This window comes from Epinephelus lanceolatus, chromosome 23 (assembly GCF_041903045.1).
Source record: "Epinephelus lanceolatus isolate andai-2023 chromosome 23, ASM4190304v1, whole genome shotgun sequence".
Lineage (NCBI taxonomy): Eukaryota > Metazoa > Chordata > Actinopteri > Perciformes > Serranidae > Epinephelus > Epinephelus lanceolatus.
In genome coordinates, this window is record NC_135756.1 from 36,092,225 (window position 1) to 36,118,959 (window position 26,735).

At 42.6% G+C, this 26,735-nt stretch overlaps 1 protein-coding gene across 16 annotated transcripts in view; it reads right to left on the reverse strand.

The window, feature by feature from the left end:
• Nucleotides 1-26,735, reverse strand: part of LOC117245778 (pleckstrin homology domain-containing family A member 5-like) — a 623,723-nt gene that overhangs the window by 363,319 nt on the left and 233,669 nt on the right. The window contains exon 1 of one of the 16 annotated variants that reach the window (XM_078165315.1): nucleotides 24,851-24,941. The exons of 14 other annotated variants lie outside the window; for them this stretch is intronic. The gene's annotated coding sequence lies outside the window, so the exon portion shown is untranslated. Of the gene's footprint in view, nucleotides 1-24,850; nucleotides 24,942-26,735 lie in introns of those variants that run through there. One more of the 16 variants, XM_078165317.1, reaches the window with a different exon arrangement.

Below are 26,735 nucleotides of genomic sequence, written 5' to 3' on the forward strand. Positions count from 1 at the left end.
GGGTAAGACACAAAAGTGCTACAAAGTGATACAGAGTACTGTATCCAAGCACATTAATGGAAAGTTGAATGGAAGGAAAAAATGTGGTAGTAAAAGGTGCACAAGCAACAGGGATAACTGCAGTCTTGAGAGGATTGTGAAACGAAGCCCATTCAAGAATTTGGGGGAGATTCATAGGGAGTGGACTGCAACTGGAGTCAGTGCTTCAAGAGCCACCACACACAGATGTATCCAGGACATGGGCTTCAACTGTTGCATTCCTTGTGTCAAGCGACTCTTGTACCAGAGACAACGTTAGAGGCGTCTTACCTGGGCTAAGGACAAAAAGGACTGGACTGTTGGTCAGTGGTCCAAAGTCCTCTTCTCAGATGAGAGTAAATTCTGCATTTCATTTGGAAATCAAGGTCCCAGAGTCTGCAGGAAGAGAGGAGAGGCACAGGATCGGTGGTGGTTTGGCGAGCCATGTCATCTGCTGGTGTTGGTCCACTGTGTTTTCTCAGGTCCATGATCAGCATAGCCGTCTACCAGGAAGTTTTAGAGCACTTCATGCTTCCCTCTGCTTACCAGCTTTATGGGAATGCTGATTTCATTTTCCAGCAGGACTTGGCACCTGCCCACACTGCCAAAGGTACCAATACCTGGTTCAAGGACCATGGTATCCCTGTGTTTGATAGGCCAGCAAACTCGCCTGACCTAAACCCCATAGAGAATCTATGGGGTATTGTGAAGAGGAAGATGGAAGACACCAGATCCAACAACGCAGAAGAGCTGAAGGTCGCTATCAGAGCAATGATATTCTCATTTATTGAGATGCACCTGTATGTGATGAAGGAGAAAAGTCAGGATGATTGCAAGGACCCCTGACTGACAGAGGCCTTAAAGAACATTAACTAATGTTTTTTTTTCTTTTTTAATAGAAATTATTCAACTGTCATCATTAATAGAAGAGTGTACCAATAAATGGTTTCTTTTTATTATCTTATTTGTGGCAAAAAGTAAATGTTAGGGCTGCACGATAATATCGGCACGTCATCTGTATTGGCAGATATTGACATTAATATGAATTATTGGAATTGGCCAACATGCTGATAATATTGGTATATTATCAGTGTGGGCCAATATCGGCTTTAAAATTAATCAACCAACATGCTTTTTCTTATTTTGCACAAGGTATGAATATTATATACATTGAAAAGCATTGTATTTCATGTCTCCATCTGCTGGTTGGCTATCATGATAAGAGTAGGCATTCCACTACAGAGGAGACTTGATGATCACTAAAAATAGATGGGGAAAAAGTAGATATATCAATATCAGTATTGGCTATCAGTTAAATTAGTTGTTACATATGGGTATATCAGATATTGGCAAAAAAATCCAGTATCGCGCATTCCTAATAAACATCCAGAGAGCCTCTGAATTTCCCCCCTATTCACATGAAGTGGTTCAGTTCTGCCTCTGTGGTGCAAACAGTACTTGCTAGTAGAGTGGAGTGAGATGTCTCAGCTTCAAAAACAAAAATCTGGGTACAAAAAATAAGAAAGAAAAAAGAAAGAAAGGAAAGACAGGAGAGAAAAAAGATATGGCGACAGTTCTATTTCATCCAGTTCACCCAGTTCTTCACAAAGAACAGTGGGTGCAGTCTGTGAGTGGTAGAAATGTACCTGGTTGGTCCATAGTCAAAAATGCTGTTTGCTCCCCTGTTAATATATTTACAGAAAAATCAGAGTGTTTACAGTTTGCTCCTATTTTAGCCATCACTTGATCATTACAGCCAAACTTATAGCAAACATCCTAAATCAGCCATCCCTGTCTCTGCCTGGTATCAGGCCAAAGTACAAAGTACAGATTCAGCTTCATGCTCAGCAACCCTGTCTCCCCATACCTCCCACGATCAATGAACCAGCTCTACTCCCAGCTGAGGAAGAAGGTGAGCAGCACTGCAGCGTCCTGTAGGCAGGTAAATATCTATATATCTATATATCTATATCTATATATATATGTGTGTGTGTGTGTGTGTGTGTGTGTACAGCCTGTTGTGAGTTTAAATGCAGTTTCTTCTTTTTGCATTTTGAAGCTCTGCTTACAACCTGGTTACAATCCACCAGCGCGGAATGCAAATACTTAGTAATTTTTCCACGTCTTAAGATTTTGTTCAGGAGTGTATATGTTTTTATTTTAAAATATCACTGGTAACTTAAGTATCAAATACATGTGTAAAATTACAATATTTTCCCCTGAAATTGATTAAAATAGAAGTTTAAAGTTGCATGTAATGGGAATACTAAAGTAAAGTGTCAATAAGTAAATAAGTTAAGTACCAGTATGTCAAAAAATGTAGGCTACTTAGGTGCAGTGCTTGAATATTTGTAATTTGTTACATTCTACCACTGGTTATAACAAATTGTAATCTATTATGTTAAATGCATGTCTGGACAGTGTTATATTTTGACAGCACATTCTCAGTAAATATCACACAGTATGCACTGGACTACAAGAGATTTGCAAGCCTGCAGCAGTAGAGTTCTCTGAAGCTTTAAGGTGCTTCTGGAGGTGTGTGTTACTGTGCGGGTCCATGTCATTGGTCCAACATCCCATTAGTTCGATGTCCCGTTGTTCCGATATGTGATTATACTAGGCTACACTGTATTTGTGTACCATAGAGGATCAGCAAACGTAACAAAAGTAGGCTACTGGTCGAGATACAAGTGCCATAGAGAGAAGAGAGTGAAACACCATAATCTCCTGTTATTCTCCTCTGGGGTCCGGGTTGTGTGGGGAGCTCTCTGTGGTGCTGAATGGCTCCCGGCGGCGTATTTCTGCCTTGATGGTGCGCTGCAACTGGTTCTGGGTCAGCTGGGAAAGGCTTGAGGCGAAGCAGGCTCACGGCTTATGTGTTTGCCACTTTCTTTTTCATTTTAACCCACACCATAATCTTTTCCTAACCCTAACCAAGTGGTTTTTGTGCCTAAACCTAACCAGACCTTAACCACAAGGCACCATGGTGATTTCGGAACAACGGGACTTCAGAACAATGGGTTTAATATGGTCGGAACAATGGGATGTCGGACCAATGGGCTGTCGGACCAATGGGCAGACCCCTACTGTGCAGGGCTTGCGTGACCTGTGGTGGTGGGGCCCAATGTAAATCTTTTCATGGGGGCCAAAATCCCTGGGAGCGCCCCTGGATACAGGCAGCGTGAACAGCCATAGCTGTACATGGTTATGTGAAACAATCACTTCTTTAGCTATACTCAGATAATGCGCATTCAGTATTGGTCGGCACAGTCCCTTCTGAAATTGAAAGGTACTACTGGCGCCACTTAGCTACAATGCTAATGTTGCTATTGACCAATTGCTAGGCTTTAGTTTTCAAACAGACAAACTTGCATTACCTCACCTAACAGTGGGAGCGTTCATCGGTTTACCTGCAGCACCAGTTTCAAAAGTATTTAAAAAGTCTCTCTGGCCCAGTTATATTAAAAGGCCATCTTTCCACCGTAGAAATACATCTTTAAATGTCTGATTTTATACAGCAGCATCCTTGCACAACTGAATACTCTTGTTTACTCTTTCCTCAGTGGTGATGCTAATGCTAGCATGTGCACTGATGATGCAGCTAAGCCGGAGCATGCAAACTGGTATTTGTGAAGCAAAGCCTCCTGGGGGTACTGAAAAGTCATTTCTCCATGAGCGAGAAGCTCAGGGTTGATGATGTTTTTCACCTCATTCCTGTCACGATGCACAAGTGGGCACTCAGCTAACTGCCCTTTGAATGTGAGCACACACACACACACACACACACAAGGACAGACAGGGACATGGCTGCTGCACTTTAGCACTGTAATGAAAAACAACACATGGTTAGGTGGCAGAGCGAAGGGGCAGTCTGTCTCCTCCAGCCTGACATATCATGTCAGTGCTTCACCTACCTCTGAGACACACACACACACACACGTCAGGCCAAATGACAAAGCCTGTCTATAACCCTGCTGCCTTTTACAGCTGCTCTCTCACATCCCCCAGTTAGAAAATGAAGGATGAAAGCAGATAAGTGATCAACTGACACAAAACTTTCACTTTATACTGTATACAGTATGTATGTATGATGTTCCATTTCATACAAATGTACACATATTATATGTCACTACTACATTCACCAGATGGAAACTGACCTTCCAGGCAGCCGTTGTCCATTTCAGTATAGATATAGTGGTTGTCTAGTCATAGATGGGGGTGTGGTCAGCAAAGGAGAAAACAGTCCTTTCCCCCCAGCCTGAAATGCTGGGAAACTGTGGTAACTCACATGCTAATGTCAACAAGGTGTCATGTCTTAGTCCTTGCTGTCACTTGACAAAGAACCCTTCATTCAAAAATCAAACAGAATCAGAGGAGAGTGCTGTCTGTATCTCATAAAAGACGTAACGATTGATGCAACTAAATGGCTTTGTTTTCATTCCCAGATATCTCCTATCTGGCTGAAGAACCTGTTGAGAGACACGATCACATTTATTATAGACTGTGAACCCCAATCTATCCATGACATTAAATTTCAAGGTAGTATGGACAGTCTTCACAAATTGTCAAAATGACATAAAAAAAAATAAAAAATTGGTGCCCTTGGCACAAAAACTCATCCCTTGTGAGCTTGACATATATATATATTTTTTTATGCTAACTTTTTGAGTTTTGAGTTAATTTTAATTAAAGCCAATTCCACCAAATTAGTTTAAAGCCAATAAACAACACTATCACTGTACACTTAACAGATTGTTGTGTGTTGGGTCTGAATGGGCGGAGTTTCCCAGCATGCCATGAGACAATGGCCTCTAGTTTCCCGGCGTGGCGCAGGTGGCGCAGGGTGGTGCAGGGTGGCGAACCCCGCGCAGAGCTAGTTTCGAGCAGCGCAACCCGAGGCACACTCAGTTTGGTAGTTTGGCAGACCGAGGTGTGCTGAGATGGGTGTGGCGACGCAGCAGAGGGAGGTGTCGACAGATCCAGCTTGGCGCAGTGACAGTTTCGTGCCAAAAGGCTTCGCCTAAGGTGCGCTAAAAGCTCGCCAGCTGAAACCAGGTCTACTGTCAGCGCAGGCGGAGCGCAGCTGGTGTAAATCGAAGTTTGGCTGACCGGCAGACAGTGCGCACACGTCACCAAAACCTCACAGACAGGTTTCCAGAATGTCAGGCACATTAACAATGCAATAAATACCCACAAAAACCACTATTCAATGCAACTATCTGCAATCAACACATAAATGTATCTCTATATTGACTGTCCCGTCACATCTGATGTCAGATCAAAGGATTGGCATCAAAGGATTGGCACCTGCCAAACTAAACTAGTTCACATCCCTCTCAGCCAATCACAAACAGCCACAGCATCAGATAGGAAGTATATATTCAGCATCTGTCATCTTAGAAAAATCAAAAGCAAAGAAACAGAGTGAGACTGTGAGAGAGAAAGAGAGCGCGCGCGTGCACGACAGACAGAGGACACTGTGTGTTTGCATCATCAGCCCATGGAGGTCTGCTCGCAGTTCCGTATATTCGGACACTGCGAGCTTGGACGAGCTACGCCTCCGCCTTGCCCGGTCTGTGAAACTAGAGGCCAATGTGGCCATAAGCCGAAGAAAACTGCATTTAAATGTGTTCCAAATCACTCACATCTTACTACAGTATATAATGACGAAAACTCTGTCTCTGGGTGTGTCTGTCTGTGTTTCTGTTCCACGTTTTTCTCCTCACTGACTTGGTCAATCCTTGTCAAATTTGGCACAGTGGTAGAGGGTCATGAGAGGATGCAAATGAAGCAATATTACAACAATTGGCCAAAGGGGGGCGCTAAAGCAACCGATTGAAACTGCAAACTTTGAATGGGCATATCTCATGCCCCTTATGAGATAAGATAAGATACACCTTTATTGATCCCATAATTGAGAAATTCCAGGGTTAGGGTTAGGGTTATGTCATAGAGACATGAAACTTTGTACAGAGAGGCCTCTCCTCATGAGGAACAAATTTGCCTCAAGAACCCATAACTTCCCGTTATACAGATTTTCCGCCATTTTGAATTTTTTGAAAAACACTTAAAATCGATCTCTTCCTAGGAAGTTTGACCGATCTGCATGAAACTTGGTGAACATAATCTAAGGACCAATATCTAAGTTCCCTCTTAGCAAAAGTTGGAAAACTTACTAAAACTGAGCTTCTATAAGGCAATGAATATTGCGGAGAGTGTGGCTCATCACATAAAGGTGTATAACATCTCAAGGGTTTCACCGATCACCACGCAACTTTGTAGGCATATGACCACACATAATCTGAGGGGACCCCTCCATTATTGACCCGATCAAACAAAATGGAGGCGCTAGAGAGCTAATTTCTGATCTAGGCCGAACCACCATATCGATTTTTACTCAACTTGGTAGATATGTAGAACAGGACGCCTCAAGGTGACTGGAGAAATTTAACTCTAATTGGCAACTGGGTGGCGCTATAACAACAGAAAAATGCTTAATAATGGCTAAAATGCGACCGATCGCTGTGGCTCCCCCTGTGGCCGAATGTTGGGTTTTTCTTCTAATTTTTGGTATGACTAAGTCATGGTATGGTATGCTGCTGCAACCTAGCCGCACCTTTCCCATGTGAACTACCAGTGCGCCTCACTTTTAAGTCAATACAACATATAAACGCTATAACTATCTGCCTTTCAACATGCTACCTCAACTACTAATGTACAGTTTTAGCCCACTAACTATCCCACTATTGGCAATGGTACTACTGTACTTTGGATAAAGCAATCGCACAATCAAATTCACAAAAACTCTGTCTGAATATATTGCTCTTGTTAATGGGTTCAGATGACTATTTAATCTGCAGTTTCCCATGACCTGTATCCCAAACACACACCATGTGAAACTGTACGTGGGCAACTGTGCACTCAATGGGTATGGACTAGTTACCCATCACACAATGAATAATGTTTATGTATTTCACAATGGTTCTAATGGGTGACAGTTAATGTTGTGGTAAAAGACATTTTGTCTGACTGACTGTAGCCAGGCTGACTGAGAGTCAAAGCTCTATTGAGCCTTGTATTCCTTTAGCCCTTAGCAGTAATGATTTTATGAGCTTTTTTAATGACAAAATTCTAACTATTAGAGGCAAAATTCATGACCTCCTGCCCTCAGATGGTAGGCCTACCTATCTAACCTCAAACACAGCTGTAGAATCTGATATATATTTAGATTGCTTCTCCCCAATTTCTCTTCAAGAATTGACCGCAGTGATTTCTTCATCTAAATCATCAACGTGTCTCTTAGACCCCATCCCAACTAGGCTACTTAAGGAGGTCTTTCCTTTAGTTAACACTCATATATTAGATATGATCAATATATCCCTATTAACAGGCTATGTACCACAGTCTTTTAAGGTAGCTGTAATTAAACCTCTCCTAAAAAAGCCCACCCTGGATCCAGAGGTGTTAGCCAACTATAGACCAATATCTAATCTTCCCTTTATGTCAAAGATCCTTGAGAAAGTAGTCGCAGACCAGCTGTGTGATTTTCTCCAGGATAATAATTTATTTGAGGAATTTCAGTCAGGATTTAGAGTGCATCATAGCACTGAGACAGCTCTAGTTAAAATTACAAATGACCTTCTGATTGCTTCAGACAAAGGACTCGTCTCTGTTCTTGTTTTATTAGATCTTAGTGCGGCGTTTGACACAATTGACCATCAAATTCTACTGCAGAGACTGGATCACTTAATTGGCCTAAAAGGTTCAGCACTAAGCTGGTTTAAATCTTATTTATCTGATCGTTTTCAATTTGTTGACGTTCGTAATGAATCATCCTTACGTACCAAAGTTTGTTTTGGAATTCCGCAAGGTTCTGTGCTCGGACCAATCCTATTTACTCTATATATGCTTCCTTTAGGTAACATCATTAGAAATCACTCTATAAATTTCCATTGTTATGCGGATGATACACAGTTGTATTTATCGATGAAGCCAGAAGAAAGTAATCAATTAACTAAACTCCATAACTGCCTTAAAGACATAAAAAATTGGATGAGCACCAATTTCCTGATGTTAAATTCAGACAAAACTGAAGTTATTGTTCTTGGCCCCAAACAACTCAGAGACTCTTTATCTGATGACATAGTTTCTCCAGATGGCATTGCTCTGGCCTCTAGCACTACCGTAAGAAACCTCGGAGTAATATTTGATCAAGATTTGTCTTTTAATTCTCATTTAAAGCAAACCTCACGGACTGCATTTTTTCATCTGCGTAATATTGCGAAAATTAGGCCTATCCTGACCCGAAAAGATGCAGAAAAATTGGTCCACGCTTTTGTTACCTCAAGGCTGGATTACTGTAACTCTCTATTATCAGGTAGCTCTAGTAAGTCCTTAAAAACTCTCCAGCTAATTCAGAATGCAGCAGCTCGTGTACTAACAGGAACTAAGAAACGAGATCATATTTCTCCTGTTTTAGCTTCTCTGCACTGGCTCCCTGTAAAATCCAGAATTGAATTTAAAATCCTACTGTTAACTTATAAAGCTCTAAATGGTCAAGCTCCGTCATATCTTAGAGAGCTCATAGTGCCATATTATCCCACCAGAACACTGCGCTCTGAGAACGCAGGGTTACTCGTGGTCCCTAAAGTCTCCAAAAGCAGATCAGGAGCCAGAGCCTTCAGCTATCAGGCTCCTCTCCTGTGGAATCATCTTCCTGTTACGGTCCGGGAGGCAGACACCGTCTCCACATTTAAGACTAGACTTAAGACTTTCCTCTTTGATAAAGCTTATAGTTAGGGCTGGCTCAGGCTTGCCCTGTACCAGCCCCTAGTTAGGCTGACTTAGGCCTAGTCTGCCGGAGGACCCCCTATAATACACCGGGCTCCCTCTCTCTCTCTCTCTCTCTCTCTCTCTCTCTCTCTCTCTCTCTCTCTCACTCTCATCCTATTACTGCATCTTGCTAACTCGGCCATTCTGGATGTCACTAACTCGGCTTCTTCTCCGGAGCCTTTGTGCTCCACTGTCTCTCAGAATAACTCATACCGCAGCGGTGCCTGGACAGTGTGACGTGTGTGGTTGTGCTGCTGCCGTGGTCCTGCCAGATGCCTCCTGCTGCTGCTGCCATCATTAGTCATTAGTCATACTTCTACTGTTATTATACACATATGACTATTGTCACACAAGTATACTGTCAGATATTAATACATACTTTCAACATATTGTACCACAGTAGCCAGAACTATAACTATAATATTATTACTTTCATTAATGTTGTTGTAAGCTACTGTCATTACCTGCATCTCTCTCTCTCTCTCTCTCTCTCTCTCTCTCTCTCTCTCTCTCTCTCTCTCTCTCTCTGTCTCATTGTGTCATATGGATTACTGTTAATTTATTATGCTGATCTGTTCTGTACGACATCTATTGCACGTCTGTCCGTCCTGGAAGAGGGATCCCTCCTCAGTTGCTCTTCCTGAGGTTTCTACCGTTTTTTTTTCCCCGTTAAAGGGGTTTTTTTTGGGGAGTTTTTCCTTATCCGCTGTGAGGGTCTTAAGGACAGAGGGATGTCGTATGCTGTAAAGCCCTGTGAGGCAAATTGTGATTTGTGATATTGGGCTTTATAAATAAAATTGAAATTGAAAATCGATTTTGCACCACGAGTTAAGGCGTACACTGTTAGTGACCCCCCGCCTGTGTGGGTATTAAAGTGTCTCACACAAAGTTGTACTGACGTGGAACAAAGAGCACCTCCAATGCCCTATTCTAACAACTGCGAAACCCAAGCCTACTACAACAAATGTTTATAGCACCATGTGTGTACTCAATGTTTTTATGTTTATGTGAAACAGAATTAAGTGCTCAAACAACAACAAAAAAGGTATGCTAAACTGATATAAAATTCCTGTCAGACAAGGATCATGTGACACATTTATTTTGTGCCTGGTGTACTCAAAATTTTTATGTTACTGTATTGTACCAAACTAAAAGTTTTGAAAGCAAGCTGTTTCCAAAAATGTTGCGTGAGCGTACTGTGGTTTACAGTGCAGAACAGGAAATGGACAGACCAACAGAGAGAAGCACAGTAGTAACTGGACACAGACAAATGGAAAATATAGAGATTCATAGAAATTAGGGATGCACTGATTTATTGGCTGAACATCGGTATCGACCATAGACGTTTCTAGCCCACCCCTAAATTGAATCCCAGTACCCCTAAAATTTGAGAGATTTTTTTTTAAATTTCTTTTTACTGTATGTACTTTTTTAACAAGAAAAAGTAGTAGAAAAGTGTCAAAACCATACAGCATACAGTACACCTTCAGAACAAAAGGACGCAGTAAATTCATTACAAACGTGCCTGAGGACGCACCCTGTTGTTTTCCTGATATGATAGGCCTATATTACATATTGTAAAAAGGCTCTTGAAGCATTTAAACAAAAAAAAAATGTTTTTCATGTGAAAGGCTATATTAAAGCCCCTACAAGGAACTTTCATTTTGAGTTGATTTTGGCGACCCTGTGGACAAAAGCGGTAGTGTTTTACTGGAATGAAGCCTACATTTCCCATGAGCTCTAGCACGTATTGTCGTAAAGACGATTACCTGGCTCACGCATGTGTTTGTTTTGGGGATGAATGAAACAACAAGATGTGAAAACTTTGCCCCCACTCCTATCGGGGATCCCAGCTCACCTCTGCCGCGCCCCAGCTCCACCTCTCTGGCGTAAGCGCCACCGCCGCCGGGGTAAGCTCAGCGTTCGGCTGGTAAGGCTGAAGGCCTGTTTGGCGAGCACTTCCATGGCTTCTTGGACTGAGTATGGAGCGGTGCCTCGCCTCTTTATTTCTCGGCACTCACTGGCCCCTGTCGACGCCTGGCTGGTACCTGTCGTCGGCCCGGATGAGGTGTTCCAGCCCCGCGGCCCCTGCTCTCCTCGTCCCCGCTGGCGTGGGGTGAATCTGCGCAACCTGCGGCCTCTGTGTGTGGCTCCCCGGACAGCTAACGCCATGGACCCACCGGTTCCTGCCAGGATTGGGTTGGTAAATGCTAGATCGCTAGCGAACAAGACGTTTATCCTGAAGGATTTCCTGACTTCCTGAGGACTGGATTTTCTCTGTGTGACTGAGACGTGGCTGACTGTTGGTGAGTCCAGTGCTTTCACAGAACTTTTACCCAATGATTGCTGATATTTTAACTCCCCGCGGACGTTGGGTCGAGGAGGAGGAATAGCGACTATTTATAAGTCACTATAAATGTAAGCAGCTAGGTAAGATGACGTGTGCCGTCTGAGTGCCGTAAATCATTTTGTCCTGGAGGCGACCTGGGGTGGACCTGAAGCCAGTTTCCTAAAAGTATGGATATGCACTATATAGAAATAGCTTATCTTCACACCCGTGGTCTCATTTGCTGTTGTAGGTCACGCACAGACATCAGCAGAAACAGAGAGACTTTTGCATATCCAGTTAAAAGTTCCTTGTAGCAGCTTTAAAGGTTGTTTGATAAATGTGTATGATTGAATTTGTGCTCATTCAAAGGTAGTGTTATGAAGGGCTGAATTACTTTAAAATAGTTCATTTATTCATTTATCCATTTTTATAGTGTAGATTTATTTGTTCCCCTTGTACAAAAGAAGGAATAAATAACGGCAAAAACAAAATTAACAACAATATAAAAACATCAATATATATAGTATGAAACACAAACCAGAACCAACTGTACAATTTCATGATATCCTAATATTTATAATGTCAATATGTCACTCTGTTTCTGGCTTTAAAATGGGATTGCTATTCAGCAGTTGACTAATAACGATTCAGAAGTTGAAGTGTTCTTAAGCACACCAACATGCATGAGTGTTCAAATGAGTGTTTGCTTGCAGATGCATAACATAATTTTGACGTCACTTTGACAAACAAAAAAAGGCAAGTTATTGTTCAGTCATAGATTATCTCTCTGAGTCAAAACCACAATCTATGCAAGTTGAAATTCATAGTGTGCTGAGATAAACAAATCAAAGGAAAGGAGGAAGGAAATCAAATTTGAAATATATGCATATATGTACAGAGTGTACTCAATGGATTGCAACATCTAAACCACGTGTATAGTGTTTATGTCATTGGCAAAAAGTACAGAACATTTTGTAGAGAAACGGAAGCAACAGAGCAATATTCGTTTAGCTGACAAATTCAGAGAGTAATGAACTGACAAAAGCTTGATCTGATTACTGTCATCTTTTTGCATCCTTCAGTCCAAAATATCTGTCATTCCCGGCAGGGATCAGAAATTTGACAGCTTGTAACAGTAATGAAAATAAAGTTTTTTTGGAACAAACTGCTGACAACAGTAATGTGGATGTATCTCTCTACAGCCTGTGCTGCAGCCTTTTCTGGAGGCATTGGCAGGAATCAGACCTTCCTTTCTTTATCCAACATTAAGCTCTGGTTCCCTCTGTCTCCCCTCAGCTATGCATGGGCCAGGAAGGTACTTTTTCTACTTTCCTTGTGTAACGCACAGCCAATTACGTCATCATATTGGCTGGACATCTTCATTAAACCTCTGTCGAATTAAAGTGGTGAATTAGTGGCTTGGGTTGCAGGGACAAACCGGTGAAGGAGAGGAGTGAGGGATGACATAACAAATGAGGGGAAGGGAAGAGAATAATTACCTCCACAATAAGCACTCACTGGGTGCTGACCTCAATCACAAACTAAAGGAGAGATTAAGGTGCTGTGCTTCATGGTGATGATGATCATGCGGGCAGTTTTTAAATGGATGACAGCATTATTTCATTCAATTTGGGTTTCCTTGTAGAATACAGCAGCATGTAACATGAATTGCATGCAGGTGGCAAAGTCTATTACAGCCTGAACTCTATTTAACAATGATAATAATAATAATTATTATTATTCCTATTATTACCAGACTTATCCTTCAATGTAACAGGGTAAAAGAGAGCCAATCTTTCTGTCATTTCAGTCTCACCTCATCTCACATTATTACAGGATTATATGAATGATGTAATCCCCCTGGCTTTCTGACTTGAGATACCCATGAGAGCCAGATGCATTTGTGTCACTTCAACATCAGCTGTGGCAACTCAGTGTCATTCTGAAGTCATCGAACACCAGTGCTTGGTCAGTGACTTCCGGTGTCAGACACCAACAAAAAAGCTGTCCTTTCACATTGGCATGATTTGTGGCTGCGGAAACGCAGCCAGGCATTAACGTTAAGGGGGCAAAAGTCTGAGTATGGCAGGAGGGATTCAACAGCCGATTTTCATGTGTGAGGCCGCTGTTTGCTTCCTGTATGGATGTTAAGCCAAACCCTGTTCTTTTTTCCTAAACCCAACCATGTGCTTTTGTTCCCTAAACCCAACCACATGCTTTTGTTCCCTAAACCCAACCACGTGTGTGTGTTGGCTATGCGTAATCTAGTGCGTTGTTGAAGGCAAAAAATGTCAACTTGATTGATGTGATGTACTGACATAGTGAATTATTTTTAAAGAGACTGTATGCAAACTGTACATTTCCTGTGAAAACAGAAGTGTATTCTGAAAAAAGGCAATGCATGTAACAGGCTTAAGTTGACATGGCATCGCACAACAGTAGACACTAAATCAAGTGGGCCACTTAAAAAAATGACTGAACCCAAATGAAAGGAGGCTGGAGCACTCGATAAACAAACTGATGTGAGTCAAACAACGTCAACAACCAATGCACCCATGGTACCTTGCACGTCATGTCTCAATGTGGAAAATCCATGACCAAACGGTATGTGACAAGGTCGGAGTGAGAATGTGTTGGCTGTGGCTCAGAGGTTGAGTGGGTCGTCCACTTATGGAAGATCGGCAGTTCGATCCCCGGTTCCTCCAGTCCGCATGTGGAAGTATCCTTGAGCAAGATAATGAACCCAAAATTACTCCTGATTGCTGTTCTATCTGTGTGTACATCTGATTAAACTGATTAGTAGGTGGCACCTTATATGGTAGCCTCAGCCACCAGTGTGTTAATGAAATGGTGAATGTGACATTCAGTGTAAAAACATTGTGAGTGGTCGGAAGACTAGAAGGGTGCTATACAAGTCCAAGTCAATTAACCATCTAGTTAGATTGGACCTGCACCTTTCTAGTCTTCCAACCACTAAAATTGCTTTAACACTACATGTCACATTCCCCCATTCACACACATTCACACACTGATGGCCAAGTCCCTGCAGACTGAAGGAGCCAGGGATCAAACTGCTGATGTTCTGATAAGTGGACGCTCTGCTGCTCTATCTTCTGAACGACAGCTGGCCCAAATGGATGTCCCCATTAGAATGCATGCCAAACCTCCTGCTGAACTGACTTGAATAATCAGAATTCGATCAATCTCTAAGGCTATCTGGTGGGCCTTTTTGATCTCATATGACAGCTGAGTGTAAATGGGGTAACAGTGACATGACTGATAATGCATTGCATGCATTCTAGCAGAATCTACTGCATGTTAGGGTTGAAAGTAAAAATCAATGCAGCATAGTATCGCAATATTTTTAGGAGGCAATACCATATCCAAATATCGACTTTTTAATCATATCAACTACTAATATTACAAGTACAAATTTGTCTTTTGGTGGCCTATTACAATAATGAAATCAATTGCTTTTTCAGTACACTACATACAATTTGCTGCAATACAAATGATTGAAGTGAGATGGACAGACTGCAAACCTTTTTTCTTCTTGGATAAAACAAATATTGATAAAGTTTTCCTTCAGGGAAATAATTTAGTAAAAAAAGGTAATAAATCACAATATATCGTTATATATGTTATCACAACACTCAGCATATCACAGCATGTTTAAAATCGTATAAATATTGTATCATGACTTAAGTATTGTGATAACATTGTATTGTGGCTTAGGTATTGTGATAATACTGTATCGTGACTTAAGTATCACAGTGTCTCTGGTGATTCTCTAACCTACTGCATGTTTGCATACGTGTATGTATGTGTAATCATACACTTGATCTAAAGAGATTCAGCTGAATCCTATGCTCGGGCTGAGCAGAAGAGCAGGAGGAGAGGGAGATATTTCACAGTGTCAACTGAAGGTGGGATGAGGTAAGAGAGAGGTGAGATGAGGTCAGAGGGAGGTGTACATGATGTAGGAAGAAGCATAGAGATTCCCTCTAACAGTGTCACAAAGGTGAGGTTGCCAACAGTAGCTCACTTCTCGGTTGAGGGAGCTAAAATTCTACACTCTGAGCTCAGTGGTGATGGGAGGCAGACAGAAAAACAAGTAGATAGAAAGATGAATGCATGGCTTACCTGCCTCTCCATCTCTGTATATGTGTGTGCTCACTCATCAGCTGTCAGTGTGAAAGTGATGAGGCATAAACAAATCCCTCTGCATTTTAATGTCTCCACCTTCCACCTTGGACAAAATGTTTTGAACGCCGCAAATGGTAAACAGTCTGCTCTACTATCTGGCTCCATCTCATCATGCCTTCTACATGGCCAACAGTCCCATGCAGCCCTGCACTACAGCAGCACATCTGAATATCACCCTGAGCTTACTGTAGAGCTGTTTCATTGTGCTGAATTAGACTTGGCAACATGTGCCTTTAAACTGACTGCTCCATACAGTATGAAGAGCTGAATTCCCGTCCACCTCCTAGTCAGTCAGAACAACACTGTTATACCTTTGATAAAACTAGGAGGTGTTTATTTGTTCTGAGCTGGTAGAACCCTTTCATTCACTGTAGAGGGGGAAATCACTAATCACTTTACCGATTTGAATCAGTTCAGTTTGTACTGACTGAAGGTACTTTACTATGTACAACAGTAAGTGAATGCATCACCGTTCAAATGTACTTCACTATGTACAACAGTAAGGGAATGATTCGCCGTTCAAATGCTATGGTATGGAATATTAGATACCATCCATAGCTATGTTCTTGACATGTTGGGCTGTATTTTGTATTATTTTGTACATAGTCTCTAGGCAAACCCTGGAGATCTTGCCTCCGGAAGAAGAGCGGAAGCGCTCTTGTTTCCGGTGCTAGGCTGTTTGTAGTCCGCGTGATATTGACCAATCACGTTTGAGCTGGCTGCAGTTGTTGCCAGGTTAAACGCTCCGTGCGGTGAACTAACGAGGCAGAACATAATTGGCGTCACTGCAAACTCTGAGTCCATCGCAATGATTCAGCATATTTACTTATATATAAACGCAAGTCGGAAACGGAAATTCGCCTCCTCCACCCAAATCAAACCAGAATGCCAAAAAATCGGGGGTCTGCCCCCAGAGGCTGTATCGCTGTCTGCCGGAAGTCAGATGCCGAATACAGCCGATGGGTTCCGAGAATGTTTTGTACATTGATTGCAGATACTTTACTTATTCCCTGTTATCATCTGGCCCCCTTTAACTTTTAAATTACCTAGAAAATATCCAAATCAAAACCTTAGCTGTGTGCTGAAATCTCGCCTTTGGACAAATGCAGAACACTGTATCCCAGCAGATTTTATAATGCCAGGGTTACATTGATAGCACACTGACGATTGTGTGTTTACAATCTTTGACAGACGACCAAAAATCAATAATTGACAGGTCACAAACTATACAGCACAGTATATTCACAATATTCAAATGGCTGTGCACTGACTACAAGGTAGATCACTCACTCAATAAATTAGTCAATTCATATGATGGGCATAATGTTTTCTTTTTCAAAATGGAGGTTGCAGTTTGCTTCTCTTGCAGACTGCAGTTGAGATAATCATACAGATGAACGTCAGAAATGTGGAAACAAAGATGGGGAGCTTACATGGACATCGCTCTGAGAGAAGTTCATATAAGAGCCTACTTGAAGAGTGTCAGCTATATGACATCATTATCCTCCCGAGATGAAATACCCACTGGCAGTGGGTTAGTTTGGATCTATCTTTTGTGCATCAGGGGTTTATTTACCCAGAAGACAATGACAGCTGTTTCTCTGGCTTTGCTTTGCATTTTTTAAACCACTGACCTTCAACACTGTGCAGCTCTTTTCATTTTAAAAACAGACCAACTTCATACTTCATATACTTTGTTCTATATTTGTCAGTGTAATTGTCTATTTTCTGGTTATAATTCTTGACAATTGCAGCAGCCTACTTGTTTCTTAACCATTTTTACTGCTGCAGTTGTGTCTTCAGGTATTCTTAAAACGCCCAAGTCCCCATCTCTGACAGCTGTCCGGCACACAATGCACCCAGCCCTGATGCGAGTCCCTGTAGGTGGTCCGCCCACAGGGTAGTGGCTCCATGTCATTCATTCGGGCTGAGCCCGACAGGGCCACATGGCTCAAGGCCCAGTCAGCAGACACTTGCTGGAGAGCCATTCCTCCCAGATCTGGCTCCAGAGGGGAGCCCCAGTGACTACACCGTGACCTCCAGCATGCGCTGGGGCAACTTGCAGTCAAGTGTGAAGCCGTCAGGATTCTCTGTGAAACGGTTCACCGAGAAACGGTGGATTGCCCCCTTTGCTCTGCCTGATGCCCCCTCAACCAGAATAGTATTCTTAAAAAATGAAATATTCTCCCAGTGGGGTTGTGAAATTATTAGGGACCTCTGCTGAAGGGCGAGGACCCTATTGTTTTTGGTGCATTTATTCTTTCTTTCTTTCTTTATTCTTTCTCCTGTCGCCTCTTTGAGGCCAAATTTGACCCCCTAAACCTCAAATCCTCACCAAAATTGGCCTGCATGTCAGGACTGGTGAAAAATTAGATAAAATGACAAAATTAACCCCTACAGTGCCAAAATGGGCTCTCTAGTGCCACCTAGGCACACTAAAATGGCTGCTGCGGCCCTTAGGAATGTCCTAGAAAGATCAAACCAAAACTGGCTTGTTCTTCTCATCAAGTCCTATAAATCAACCCTGACCTAAATCCAACAGGAAATGTGCTATTTGCCCTTTCAAAGTAAGATTTCGCCTCAAAAATGCTCTTTTTCAAAAAATATCTCCTCCTAGACCATTTATCATATCAGCTTCAGACTGGCACACATGACAGCTCAAACCCTGCTGAACAAAACTTCTGAATAACTTTGTCATTACTTGAATGGTTTGGATTTTATGGGCTCTTAAAGGTGACGTGCCACAAAACCTCTTGACGATCTTCGAAAGCTGTCCCACAGGAAATGAATGGAGGGACCAAACATTGGCCTTTTTTGAGCCTATACAGCTTCTCCATACTTTGTGCTACAGAATCCATTCCAACTCTCTAATGTTGCCACAGGACTCATCTAGTCACTCATGTTTTCATCTTTTTCATATCTTTTACCGTTTTTAAACTGTGCCTCTGAAAGTACCATGAGCAAATGTGGAGAAATTGTCAGCTGTGAGCTAGAGTGGAGAGGGCTCTAAAATAGTCTAAACGTTTTGTCTTTAACTGGCTGCCAGGGCCACAATTTTCACTGTACATACACCATTTATACCAAAAAACGTAGGAAAATTTGTCCTGGACGCACTGGTGTCACCATGGATCATTCACACTTAGACATTTTTGCCAGTGAGCTCCCAAGCAAAGGGAGTGCCGATTTTTTTCTCATTCACTCCCATATAAACTGAGAGGAGAAATTTCTGGAAAGCAGCTGAGGGGCAACACATCTTACACTTGTGACCAAGATCACATTTTTGACTCCACAAACATAAAAACTATGGCCTCTAGTTTCCCGGTGCGGCGCAGGGTGGCGCAGGGTGTCGAACCCCGCGCAGAGCTAGTTTCGAGCAGCGCAACCTGCTCAGTTTGGTAGCTTGGCAGACCGAGGTGCGCTGAGATGGGTGTGGCGGTGCAGCAGGGGGAGGTGTCGACAGATCCAGCTTGGCGCAGTGACAGTTTCGTGCCAAAAGGCTTCGCCGAAGGTGCGCTAAAAGCTCGCCAGCTATAACTAGGTCTACTGTCAGCGCAGGTGTAGCGCAGCCAGTGTAAGTATTCAATGCAACTATCTGCAATCAGCACATAAATGTATCTCTGTATTGACTGTCCCATCACATCTGATGTCAGGTCAAAGGATTGGCACCGTTTGGCACGTTTGGCACGCGTAATGGAAACCCAACCTGATTTGATTAACACAGCTGCAAACTAATGAGTTCACATCCCTCTCAGCCAACCACAAACAGACACAGCATCAGATAGGGAGTATATATTCAGCATCTGTCATCTTAGAAAAGTCAAAAGAAAAGAAACAGAGTGAGACTGCGCACGAGAGAAACACAACTTTGATTTACAATTGTGGTGACCTCCTCCCAGGCTACCTTTGCATCATCAGCCCGTGGAGGTCTGCTCGCAGTTCCGTATATTCGGACACTGTGAGCTTGGACCTCCCGGACCAAAACATCAGTTTCCTCCTGGGAGAAGTTTGGCCGTCTGACGCTGCTGCTCTCTTCTGCCATGGCGAATTGAGCAAACTCTCATTATGCCTTTGCACGGCGCATTTAAGGGCGAGGAGAGGGGCTCATTTGATTGGTGTGATGTGAATCGGCTGTGTAAAACCCACTCCACGCCTTCTCTCCTCCCTCTTTCTGACTTGCGCAGGTAGGAGGGACAGAGGTGGGAAAGAGGAGTAGCTTAGGGTGACCATATTTTGATTTCCAAAAAAGAGGACACTCGGCCCAGCCAAGAGATAGCCTACTTAAATGATACTTGCAGTTTAAGATGCCTTATAATTTTAATATATTTAAAGTTTATGTGTATGGATAGAAAATTCAGTTACATTACAAAATAATATCTCTCAAAGACAGAAATTCAGATAGGCCCCTATAGGGGACTATAGGGGCCGGGTTTGGTCAAAAATGTATAAATTGTATTCGGGCTCGGGTCGGATTCGGTCAGCTTTCAGTGAAAATGTAGTGTAAAAATAAATAAAATCCCATTGTCCATCCTGTTTATTGCTTGGGCACTGTTATTTACGTGACAACATCTGAACATAACACACACACACACACACACACACACAATGGCTGTTTGTTTCTACCTCTCCCCTCGCTGGAAGTCTCGGACCTCCCGCCGCCAGCCTCCGCCTTGATTAAACGCTGAAAATAAAATAAAAGAGGGAGACAGGTGTCTCCTATTTTATCTTATTTTGTTATATTTCTCCCTCTCCCCTCGCTGGAAGCGTCAGACATCCCGCCTCCCACTCCCGCCTCAAACACGGAGGTCTCCCTCTCTGCTGAGCACCCACAGCGCACGCCTTGCCTGTTAAATAGCCTGTAACCATAACAACTGTGTGACACAAACTCAGTGCTTTAGTCATTAAATAATGTCGGGCTCGGTTCGGGTTCGGACAGAGATATGCGGCCCGTGCCGCACTCTAACACACACACACACACACACACACACACACACACAGAAAACCGGACATTATCATCAATTTATAAAAAAAACCCAGACGCCCCGGACGGGACGTAAAAAGTGGACATGTCCGGGCAAAAGAGGACGTTTGGTCAGCGTACGGTGTGCCAAACTTGCAAAATCTGCCTGGCCACACCCAGTTGGCGAAGTGCAGATGCGCTGCGCCCCTGCCTCGCCCGGTCTGCGAAACTAGAGCCCAAGGACAGCATCACCAGTAGTAACAACAACACTAGCAGTACCAGCGACACCAGCAACAAGACCCACACTGTCCACACTCTCAGGGACAGAACTGTGGGATGAGCAAATCATGGTCTGGGTAGGGTCTCGCTGGAGGGAGCATCATTGCAGGCTAAAAGCAATGAAATTTATGAAGTTGTGGATCTGTTTTTCAGACCCCTTCCTATTCAGATGTAACCCATCTGTTTTGAACAGTTCATGCTCGGTCCAAAAACAATCAAAGTTGCTTACAAAGCCTAGCCCAGTGGCAGTTGCAAAATTCTGCATCCACATATGCAGGCTAAAAAGATGGCTACATCTTTTTAACAAGGTGGGAACGGGGCCAGACAGAACACGAATTTTCCCAAAACTTTCAACTGTGTTGACCAGGGACTCCAGATCATGGTGAAGTTTAAGGGATTGTCTGGACATGACATCATTGGTGCCCGTGTGTAATAGCACAGTGTGAGCAGAGGGATGGAGATCAATGAGGGCAGGTGTCTATGAGATCTGCAGTTTTACCACCAGAAAGACAGAAAGTGATGGAGCCTGGGAGAATCACATTTCTAATGATGGAGTCACCTATTATGAGAATTTCAGGGGCACGATTCACACAGCCACTGTCATAGACAGATATTTTAGGCGAGAAAGACTGCTGGCCCGTGATTGGAGCATTGGAAACAGTTAAAGAGGGATTAGAGTCACCTGCGCAGATGACATCATCGCTTACCGTTGAAGAGAATGGACCTTTGTTTGGCCGGGGGAATGAGGGTAGCAGGGCAGAGCAAACAGGCCGGGATTCTACACTGGATAACGGAGGAGAGAACGAGCGTCTGAGCGTCTGGGTCGTTTACCCTGAGACATCGATGGACTGGTAGGAGGAGTACAACGCTTCCTGTTGATCCGATCTCAGACTGGACAGCCCAAGCTCCACCAGGGTAAGAGGAGGCATGCTCGGGAGAGAGAAAAGAACTGCCAGTACACAGATCTATGAAGGAGACTGTGTGATTGTCACCTGACAGGTTTTGTTTGCTAGCATGCTAACACGCTAGCAACCGAGACTTACTCGCGAGGGCTCCACAGAGGGAGCCCACAGCAGAGAGCAGACTTGACAGTAAGGCTGTACACACGGGTCCAGAGTTGATTAGCGAAATTTACCGGCACAGGCCCAAAGACTGGGCCTGGTGAATTGGATCGGCATCCAGTAAGCGGGTTTGATGGTCTTCCTTGAGGGTTAGCCCAGTGCTAACGACGCTCACGTATTGCAGTGCCAATCACGGTTATCAGGATAAATATTAATATCTACTCATCCGATGATTAAAAATCTTATGTTGAATTAAAATACAGGCTTAGTAGAGATAGATTTTGCCAAGATGTGGCGTAAATACTAATACACACTAATAAAAACTGGTAGTTCTTGATAAAATCAGTGCCACATCAGTGCCTCTGTGTGTTCACACACTCAACGTTTTTGATACTAGACTGGGGTAAACTGTCCTTAAGGAATGGCAGACATTTTGGGAAATATGCTCTCTCTCACTCTCTTACCCAGGGTCACATGAAAATATGAAGCTACCACGGGCCGCCAGTCTTAGCTTAGCACAATGACTGGAAATGAGGGAAACGACTAGCCTGGCTCTGTCCAAAGTTAAAAAAGAAATGCACCAGCATCGTCTCTGAAGCTCACTCTGATCAGGATGCCTCCTGGGTGCAGTGTTGCCAGATCTCGCGAGACAAATAAGCAACCAGGCCTGTGAAAACAAGCCCAAAACAAGCGACTTTTTCTACGGAGCCCCCCTAGCTTCCGGTGAGAGAAAATTAAATAAACTGTGTGCACGGTTTTACAATCCATGGGGACGGATTTTAAACTGTGGGTACAGATTGTCAATTTACATCCATGTGGACAGATAAGTAAACTGTGTGCAGTTTTGCAAAACTGTACCCACGGTACACAGTTTATTTATTTTTCTCCCCCCTGAGCTTCAGGACAATGACTACAAGAGGGAGTTAAACCACCTTTTAACATTATTTAACATTAGAAAACAGATGGGATAGCAAATATAGACTGATGTACCAAGTACATTATATACACAGTAAACCTCTGGTAATTAAAATTTGCACACACAAATAAATATCATCCTGAATTCACAAATTCTTTATTTATTATTGCTTTTTATGCACTCATCTAACTTTTTTCTTTTAGTTACAGGACTGACGTTTTCCTAACCAGAAAAAAACACATTACCCTGCTCTGCCTCTGATTGGCTAGTACTCGTTGCTATCAGGGTCAGAGCCAATTAGAAGCAGGATGCGGGTGGGAAAAAACTCTGTCTGCTGTCTCCTGTGTGTATGGGCAAAGGGGAGGGACAGAGGGAACAGGCAAAACAAACTATCCTACGTTTAAATAACATATCAAAAATATCTGCTTGACAACTTATTATGGAGCTGGGAACAAGCCCAAATAAGCAACTACGCTTTAGAAACAAGCCCAAAAAAAACGCGACCCGCGACTACCAATATTTGTAAGGGACTTTACAGAAAAACAAGCCCAAAGTCGCTTATAATAAGCGGACTTGGCAACACTGCCTGGGTGCCTCCTATCAGGTTTTTCAGGCATGTCCAACTGGCAGGAAGCCCCAGGGCAGACCCAAAACACACTGAGTGCGTGGCATCAGTCCGACCACCCTATAGTTCAACTACTCATTAGTCCGATTACCCAGTAGTCCGACCATAGGGTCCTGTTTTTTGAAATCCATTAGTCCGACCTCCCAATAATCCCACCATATTTGAGTCATTTTTCCGACTGCCGTTATTCCAACCTGTTAATGTTAATTAAAGTGGATACCTTTATCAGAGATCTTACCAGATTGCCTGATGTAACTGCTTTATATTATACAGGTACAGCGCAGCACAGCATTACAGAACTAAGAGTTTTCGTGTACAAACAGCTGTGAAGCTGATTCTCCATTTCTTGCTATTGAGTGAAGTCACTAAACGATATGACACTCTTGGTTACGGTTGCACACAAAACTAGCCCAGCCCCAACCACAACAATAAGACAGGCTAAACTGCAACAAAAATACAATAAAAGGGCTTAAAAGAACATAAAACGGGCTATTTTAAGGAGCCTTCAACACGGCCCGAAATGCCCTCTGGGTAATATGCAAAACCACAACCTTGAATACTGCTCCTCACTACAGTAAGATGATGTTTAAAGTCAGAAATACATTACATCATTACATAATAAAATGTTTTCTGACTATTAAATTCATGTGATTAATTCAAGGGAAACTCCACTTGTTGATGTTCAATACTCGGATGGAAAATCTACTTGAAAAAGGTGTTTCCTTTGCTCCCAAACACAGACAGGAAGGTAGCAAATGTTTGCTCTTCACATGGCAGAATGCCCTGAGAACAACATAAGCCAATTTATGTGCTACAACTGCCTGTACTGTGTAAAGTTCTCTGTACAGATAATTCATTTTACTCTATACATTGAAAAATCTAAATTTGAATTACATTCATTCAGCCTTTATTTTGACAGGGAGTCATACTGAGACTATGGTCTTGATCCACTTTTGTACTGAAAGACAATGAAGTTTAAATGACTATGGTTTCACCATAAATAATCAATATGACATAGTATCGTGACATTTTGCAAGGCAATATTGTATCAATACACGGATGCCAAGTATCGATCATTTATTATATGCATCATTTTTGCAAATACATATTTTAATACAACTTTTGGTACTAGAGTAATAAAATAAAATGTTTTTTCGGTCCACTAGATGGTGCTGAGGGTTTTTTTCCTGGTGAGGTAAGCAGCAGCCGCAGTCAGCAGCATTTGACAGGAAGTTCACCAAAATAAAGATGAAGGCATTGTTGTAAGAAATGAGAAATGCACCATCAACGTTTAAATCAAACATGTGGACTTATTTTGGATTTTTTTAACAGGATCAAAAGATAACCATGTATCATGTGGGCCGAGACAAACCTAACAGATAGCTGTGTGCATAGTGTTGAAATGAAGCTACATGTTGCACGTCAAGACACAATCAAGACAATAACTGTCGTAATCTGAGTCACAGCACGTATGCTTCAGACAGCAGATACACAAAGATGAAAGCATCAGATATCTTCAGTATCAGCCTGTGCTCCACACACTGTGTCCTGCAGCTGTTGTACTGTGGATGAATATTAAACAGTAAAATAAAGTAGCACATTAAGTCAGGATGCGTCCAGAGCTTACCATGACCGTGGGACGTGCTGCAAACACTGGCCAGAGAGGAGAAAGATGCTCACACCTGCTGCAGCTGTCTGTCTCTACCGCTCTCTGTTTGGGTTTAACTAGGAAATGGATGACTGCTATTGGTCTGCTCTGCTTGTAGCTCCCCCGCTCTCTTTCTGTCACACATTCACATGTACTCACACACACTTGCATTGCCAAACTGGGTCAGTTTGTAGCCGGTCTCGGATAGAGGCTGAGGGATGCTCAAACACAGCAATGGATGGGGGGGGGGAATGCACCCATGATGCCACTGCTGCTGCAGGAATCACTGAGGCTGCTGCTTGCCTGCTGTTTGACTGCACACGTTTGTTGTGTGCTGGCAAATATGTCAGCATGGTGATATAATGCAGCACAGAGAGCTGCAGGGAAAGGATGGAAGGTTTATAAAGAACTGCAAATGAATGTGTGTTTTTAAATAGGAAGAAGATGACAAAGCTGCCAATCTGTACAATGTACAATGTGTAATACATTCACCAATGACTAGAATGAGCTAGCCATCAAGTTTTACTTCCAAATCCAAAACAATGACTGTACTCACTAGATGACTTTTACATGTACTTATTCCAGTCCTACCTTATAAAAATATATGTGATACTTAACACATCCACTAAAATCTGGAACAAGATTCCATATTACGTCACAGCAATAACATCTTTGATACATTTCAAACAAACACCGTAAAAACTTCAATTAAAATTCTCATCCCAATTAAATGCCCAGTCCCTTTTACTAGCCCGGTGTGGCTACACTTTTTGACAAATAAAGGCCTGTCTCAATTAAACAACTGGTCTGGTTGCCAAGCAGTTATTTTATAGAAGTTCTTTGGATGTATAAGGTTGTTGGCTACCCACTTAGCTAAGCAAAGTTTTATGAACACTATTTAATGGACGGACATACCTACAAAAACTGATTCAAATCTCATGTACCATCTTGCTCACTCCACTTCAGTCCTCTGACAGTGTAGCTGTTTATGTTTTGTTGATGTCTTGTCTCTGTTGATTTTTTTGGTTTTTATTTTGTAACAGGAACCCCCCGTGCCCCAATTTTAACTGAGTCAAGCCACTTTAAATGTAACAGCCCAGGCACACCAAACTGACTTCAGATAATTGTTAGCAATCAAAGCCAACTGTTGCGTTGCCCGATTTCACTGTATTGTGGCCAGAAAATTGCACCAGCAGGCGGCAGTAGTCTGCAATCGTCATTCAAAAAGTGAAACTAGAAGACTGCCTTGATGGTAGTTAGCAAGTTAGCATATTATCAACACAATCCAATGTTGAAACGAACAGACCATAATTACTGTGTGCTGGTGAACAGTAATACAAACCACTATTGCTAAAGAGTTCAATGGATAAAGAAAAATATTCTGACTTTATGTAACAAGCTTGGTGTGGTCTCACCCCCTCTGGACCTTAGCTCTTTGTTTACTTTCCTCACTTCTGTTTCCCTTATTGTACGCTGAGCTGAACTGACATTTAGAGTGGGTTCACTTACCGAAGGGCTCTGCCGTCATCAACACCAACTCAACATGCTGAATCGGCCAAAAAAGGCCGATGAGGGCTGCCGAGGGCAGACAAGGGAAAACAACTAGGGGGACAGATGCCCATCGACTACTCAACATTGACCGACGGCCAACTGTCGGCCTGGTGTGTCAGGGCCTTTAGACATTTAATGTTACTTTTAATCTTTTTCTATATAAAATTGGAATTAAAATTTTAAAAAAAATCCAAAACATTTTATGTAGTACTCCATAAATTGGCTTAATTAGTGAATATGTTTTCAGAGGACATGATCCTAATAATAGATATTTACATTCTCCTGTTTTTTTCACATTAGCTGTGGAGAGAAA